Source organism: Pelodiscus sinensis, chromosome 1 (genome assembly GCF_052426305.1).
Source record: "Pelodiscus sinensis isolate ZL-2025 chromosome 1, ASM5242630v1, whole genome shotgun sequence".
Classification (NCBI taxonomy): domain Eukaryota; kingdom Metazoa; phylum Chordata; order Testudines; family Trionychidae; genus Pelodiscus; species Pelodiscus sinensis.
The window spans coordinates 100,070,008-100,076,519 of record NC_143052.1 but is presented as its reverse complement, the minus strand read 5'-3'; the positions used below and the strand labels follow the sequence as shown (position 1 = coordinate 100,076,519).

Sequence of the window (6,512 nt, the reverse complement as noted above, 5' to 3'; positions counted from 1 at the left end):
ACAAATGGCTAGCTCTTCCCTGTGGGAAACTCAATTGTGGGGGAGAGGGAACAGCTTAAAAGGAGAGGTTTGTTCTAAAAAGTAACATATGGTGCTAAAAATAAACAACCAAACACAGATTAGAGCAGTTCTGGCACATAAGTAAGTTCTGATGAATGGTCCCCCTCAGGTTTGCAAGGTTTCTACTACTTTCACCTGTCAGGCTGAGTCTTCACTGGCACTCTAAATTAGGCCCATTAGCCTTAATGCAGAGAGCACATCAGAATATGTTTGTATAATGTCAACAAGAAAAGGGAAGAGAGTTCCTCTTCCGGTTGTTTGTACCATGTTTTTAGAGGGTGCATAGTATCTTTTGTACTGTGCTGATACACACAGGCTACGTCTACTCTGCAGGCTTCTGGTGCAAGAACTGTTTTGCGCAAGAGTTCTTGTGCAAAAGGACTTCCACAAGAGCGCGTCCACACTGCCATGTGCTTTTGTGTTAGAGATGTGCTTTTGCGTAAGAGCGACCATGGCAGTGTGGATGTTCTCTTGTGCAAGAAAGTTCTGATGGCTATTTTAGCCAAAGGGGTTTCTTGCGCAAGAAATTAATGTTGCCTGTCTATACTGCCCTCTTGTGGAAGAGCTCTTGCACAAGAGGGCTTATTCCTCGTGGGGAGAGGAATAACTATTCCGGAAGAAGCCCTGTTTTCCGACTCTGTACTGTAAATTTACTTGCACAAGAATGCACGTGTAGTGTAGACACCCAGCAAGGTTTTGCATAAGAACAGCTGTTCTTGCGCAAAATGCGTGCAGTGTAGACGTAGCCAAAATGAATCCACAGGAATGTGGAGAGACAGATTTGTGCCTAGATTTTACAGCAATTGATGCTTCCTAAATGCCTGTAACACAGAAACCACTATGAACTAAGAAAAGAAGAGTGTGGAGGCCCCATTGGATATTATGGGAGGGGAAATTTTTAGCAAACAAAAGAAAGGGAACTGTATTAAATAGAGTCAGTGGGAATGGGAAAATGGTGGATAAACTTCTCTCTCAAACTAATAAGGTAAATGGGTTGGTCTTTTGTCTGTAACACAGTGAACAAGACAAAAGTCTGAGGTTGTTTCTCCTCCCACTACAACATTTGTCTCTGTTGTCCGGCTTGGGTGTCTATTATCTGGCTCCTTTGGAAGTCTGACTCTTCTCTGTCTTTGCTTTTGTGGTATCCGTTCAGTCACTCCATGCTGGCCAAAGGTGGACCACAAACTGGGAAAAGATGCAAGTCAAAGAGAAAATGTTGCTAAAGAAGGAATTGAAACAGTCTGGATTTAGGCTAGGCGTAAAATTCCAAACTTAGCTGTAGACTGAGAATTTTTTTAGATACATAGAACCTAAATTTAAAAAGGCCCTTAGTAGTAATGTTTGGCTCCATTTATGGGTGGTTCAACTCAGCTTGTTTATAATTTTTGTTGCAGTCCTCTTGTTGCTTTAAACATGAGAAAGAGGAGCTGATGACTAGTTGCCATCCGAAAGATGAGCTGATTTTTGGACCTTAATCCTGTAGCTGGTTCCATGCAGGCAAGCTCATATCTGTGCTTTAATGAGGATCCCTCTATCCATAAGGATCTGCCCACACAAATTCAGTTGCAAGATTAGGGCCTAATTTTGTAGTTATTAATACTAAAGTTCTCTAGTTTCCTTCAGTTGCACACTGTACAGGCAGAGTTGTAATTTGGGGCCTACAAAATTCCCAGATCTGAGCGGGAGGTCTAGAAAAACAGAGCTATTCTCTTCTGCTCCTCTCTCCCTTTCTTTAATTCTCGCCTTTTTCTGTGACAAAATCTCTTTTTTAAGATAAACCAACTGCTAAAGTTGGAATTTGAGCACTTATCTTTAAGAAAGATCATCTCTTGTTTATGGTTTCACCTACAGTTGCTCAGTGTTGGCTTTTGAGGGCCAGGAAACCAACGGTCAGTGGTTTCTGAAAGAACCACACGCCATTTTGCAACTGAGGGTAAGAAACTGCTCAAACTGTCACTAGGGAGATCACTGAGTGTGTGTGAGCCTGGCTCCCCTTCTTTAGGTAAAAAAGGTTTCCTCCTTCTCCCTGGCTGGTGTGGTCAGAATTCCCACTCCTGTTTCAATCTGTTTTAACTGTTGGTGGCTGCTGCAAGTGCCTCTCTTGTAGAGAGCTCTAGCCATGCTCAGAAGAGGCAGCTCCTCATCGGGAAGGTAGTAGGGATAATGATGTCTGGAATCTTGCAAGTATAAATCTGGGTCTGATACACATTAAGAGAAAGGGCGGTTTAATCACAAACATGGAAGATTTGGAAAAAAATTGAATTCTGTTTGCAAATCATAATCATCTAACTGCTTCCTCATCTGTGTGTATCCACCCATTGTTTCCTGTCCTACGCTTATGTTATAAACTTATTGGGACAGGGATGGTCTTTTCATTCAGTGTGTAAAGCACAATGGGGCATGGATCCATCTTTAAAGTGTCTGGATGCTACCATGATGCACATAACTATACACTGCAAAACACCCAACCCTGCTGGCAGTAGCACCAGTTCCACTAAATGTGCCATTGTGAGGAGAACGGCTACACATGCAAAGATTGCTCATATGATTACTATTATGACCTAACATCTCTGGGTCCCAAAATATTTTCTAAAGGGGAATTCTAAATAGGAAGAACATTGTTATCACTTTTTAAAGGGATAGTGGACATTATGCTTCATGGTTTAAGACAGGGGTGTCCAAACTTTTTTCAAAGAGGGCCAGATTTGATGAAGTGAACATGCGTGAGGGCCGACCATTTTGCCTGACATTCTTTGAACCATTAAAATTAAACACAAATTAACTATTTTATGCAAAGTTTATTGCAAACGGCATACTTTTCATTTCATCACATGGATGACAAATCTAAACAGGTGTTAAATCACTCTGCCTTTCATATCTGAAGGCCAGATGAAAAAAAAATCCAGGAAGCTGAAATATATGTCAGGAACATTGTAAAGTACATTACATATTATTGGTAATAAAGGTTGTCTGTCAACTTTTAAGTTCAAAAAATATGAACAGGAACATTACACCAAGTATACATGTTGTGTCCAAATATATTTATAACTGATTTAGACCAACTGACATTAACTGAGATTTTACAATGTATTCATCTCAATACATATGGATTCGTTGGGGGCCATAAAAGATAGATATTGCCAAATTACCTGTGGGGCCATATTAAACCGGAACACGGGCCGCAATTGGCCCGCGGGCCGGACTTTGGACATGCCTGGTTTAAGACATTCCCTTCCCCACATCTTCCTCTGAACCCCTGGGGGAGACAGGAATTCGATTAGATGGGCCTAGGAGTCTGATCTAGTGTGGTAATTCCTATGTTATCTCCATTGTCTAAACAGGGAAATTGAGGCATGGAGCTTAAGTAAGAAATTGATACTTGATATGGGAACAGAACTGAGGTTTCCCATTGCACTGCCCTGCAGTAAGACACTGCTTCTTCTTTTAGGAAGACAAAACAGTGCAGGTCTGGTGTGAAGTGTGTGCAGCCCATTCCCCCACGCTTGGCCTTGCACTTTATTATTGGCCCTGCCTGCCCTGGTAGTGCATTCAGAAGCTGAAGCTGCCTATGGTGATGGCAGCCCCCTGCCGGCGGGACACCCAGCATGTGGGAGTACAGGAGGAGGCTGCAGTAGATGGTAAGGGCACCCCAGGTGGCCTGACTCCACATGTTGCCAGCCCAGGTGCTCTTCGTGCTGCTGAGGTAGCAGCCACTGCAGACCCATGAGGGCAGAGTCAGAACCCTGGGCCCGATGTGCGGCTGCTGGTGGCCCAGGCTGTAGCACCTCATTCAAACTAGGCCCTGCAAATAAAACAGTGTCCCAAGTACATAACATTTGCGCCTTGTTTAGCTGAGGAGATAGGCTAACAGCAAGCTGAAGGTTTGGGGAGAGGTAATGTAGCCCCATTTTTTAAGTCTGCACAGTTAAACATCAATGTAAGGATTTGGCTTTTAACCATTAGACTGAAAACATGAATTGCACACAGTTATTGTAGAACCTGACGCAAAGAAAAAAAAATCAGTTAGACCAGTTCTGCTAAAATTGTTGGGAGTAACAGGCTCTACAATTGAACTATTGAATTAGTCTCAAATGGACCCTGTGATGATCAGTGCCAAGGTGGGAAAAATTGGATGAAAGAACTGGTCTTCTGGCATAGCAGGATGCCTGAGATGTAGGTATACTGTAGCAGATAAACTCATATGGAGTCTGGATTCTATTACAGAGAATAGCAGTGTAAGAAATGTCAGTAAGGGAGCACTACAAATTCTGCCTGGGGAAAACCCCTTTAAAGATATGACCCAGGTGAAACAAATGCTTTGCAGGCAAGTAATCTTAGTGAGCAAAATACCCTGAGCCCCAAGGGCTGGAATTATAATTACAATCACATGTGTGGGTAATGTTCTAGCAAAGAAAGATAAATGGAGAAAACTTGCTTTGAAACAGAGGAATAGGGTGAGATTTTAGGTCTTAATTCTGCAAACCTTATGTATGTGGAAAGTTACTCATGTGCAGGATTGAGGCCTTACAGCTGAGCTGAGCTGAGCTGGTGCAGGAAAGTTCTCTTTCTTGTGAGTTTGCTAATTGTTTTTTATAAGTAACTGCTCCTAAAGAAGGGAAGAACTGTGGAATCTAGAGGAGTCTGGCCCAGAAGAAATTGTTAATGGAAAAGGTGAAGGTAAGCTTGCAAAGTTTTGAATGGATTTGTTCCAGTTCCTTTTAAACGAAGTTGTGGAAAAGTTGTAAAACTTTCTGGTAAAGAACTAAGGGTTTATTAATGACTTTCTAATTTGTTTCCTTTGCTCATTTAGGGAAGGAAATAATCAGTGTTTGCCAAATGGCAGAGGAAACAAAAAATTGCAGGAGACATTTTCTAGCCTTTAAGGGCCTGATCCTACAAATACTTATTCACAGGAGGCTCTTTAAGGACTGCACATGTGAGTCAAGTGCCTTATGTACTAGTTTGCAGGGTTGGGACATAAGAGGTATTAAAGCAGTGATGAATAAACAGCTACTTAAACTTTTTACAAAATCATTGAGTTTGATAAGGAAACAGATTTTTCTGCCTCAATGTTTTATAAACTCAGACTGAGAGTATAATTGTGCAGTGGCTCATCTGAGATTAAATGAAAATATGTTCTTGGACATTTGGAGAATACTATGGACCATTACTCTTTATCAGTCTGCATTCTAGTTCCTGTAGTCACATGTTGCTGCATCAAGATCTTCACTAGAAGGTGATAGTGGTTTTTGATGTTGAAATAAAGTGTCTGTCTTAAAATATTTACTGACTGAAACTTGTTGTATGATGTGTGTTCCTCTATGGTAGCCAAGTGAAGCAGTGTGGTAACCTTGCAGGTAAGCCTTTCTTTAAAATATCAAATGAGATCAACAGTGATTTGTATTCCAGATTAGAAATTCTCCTTTTTTCTGTTGGCTCCATTAAGGAGAACTGGATGGTCTGGTGGTTAGGCTGCTATCCTGAGACTTGAGAGCTGGGTTTAATTCACTGCTCTGCCATAGACTTCCCATCTGATTTTGGTCAACTCACTTTGCATCGGAACCCCGTTCTGTACGATGGGGGTAATAGCACTTCTGTCTCCCAGAGGTGATGATAAATGCATTACAGCTTGTGAGAGGTTATGAGGATGTGGGGATGTCGGTGTCTCATAGGTACCTATGAGAGAGAGTTTAATTGGTATCTATCTAAATGATTTCTTGGAATTAACTGGCCTATGCTTCACCTGTAATGCTGTAAGGCGGTTCTTTCTGTGCTGTATTCAAACCAATTATCTAACATTTGTCACCTTGTATCATTGTGAAGATTTATTCACAAAGTGCATTGTAACAAGTCTGTACTACATACAAGTATATTTTCACAGGCACTCAGCAGCCAACAGTTTCCTGTAGGTACCGAAATGAAGAAACCAAATTTCCAGAAATGTTCTGCTGCAGTTGAGCTTCCCTTGTTCTTCTTGGGGCTGAACACTCCTGAAAATCCAGCTGCTTTGTGTAGGTGCCTTAGTGGGAGCTGAGCAGGGCCATCGGCAACCTCCGCAGGCCTCTGAGCAAGAGTGGCTCTGGAAGGGGTGGGGCCTCAGGGAGAAGGGGCAGGGCTGGGGGCAGCCAACCTTCTGAGTCGCCCGTAGCACGCAATGCGACAGTGCTCTAGCAGCAATGTAAAGGCCTGGGGTTCTGGCGGCGGCGGCGGCTGCTGCAATAGCAATGGCAGTGGCTAGGAGCCCCTGGCCCTTTTCAATCACTGGGCTCTGGGATAATTGCCCAATTTGCCCCCGCCCTTGTTGGTGGGCGTGGAGCTGAGTTCTTGGGAAGGCGGGGGAGAACCTGGTCCTAAATGTGTCTATAGTAGCAATATGAGCTTGTAAAGAATCTAAGGTATGTTTACACTGCCACCCTAGTTCGAACTACGGTGGCTAATGTAGGCATTCGAAC

At 42.7% G+C, this 6,512-nt stretch overlaps 1 protein-coding gene across 1 annotated transcript in view; it reads left to right on the top strand.

The window, feature by feature from the left end:
- Positions 1 to 4,496: 4,496 nt before the first annotated feature.
- Positions 4,497 to 6,512, top strand: part of CHST11 (carbohydrate sulfotransferase 11) — a 274,744-nt gene continuing 272,728 nt past the window's right edge. Inside the window, exon 1 of the mRNA XM_075938701.2 lies at positions 4,497 to 4,737. The gene's annotated coding sequence lies outside the window, so the exon portion shown is untranslated. The remainder of the gene's footprint in view (positions 4,738 to 6,512) is intronic.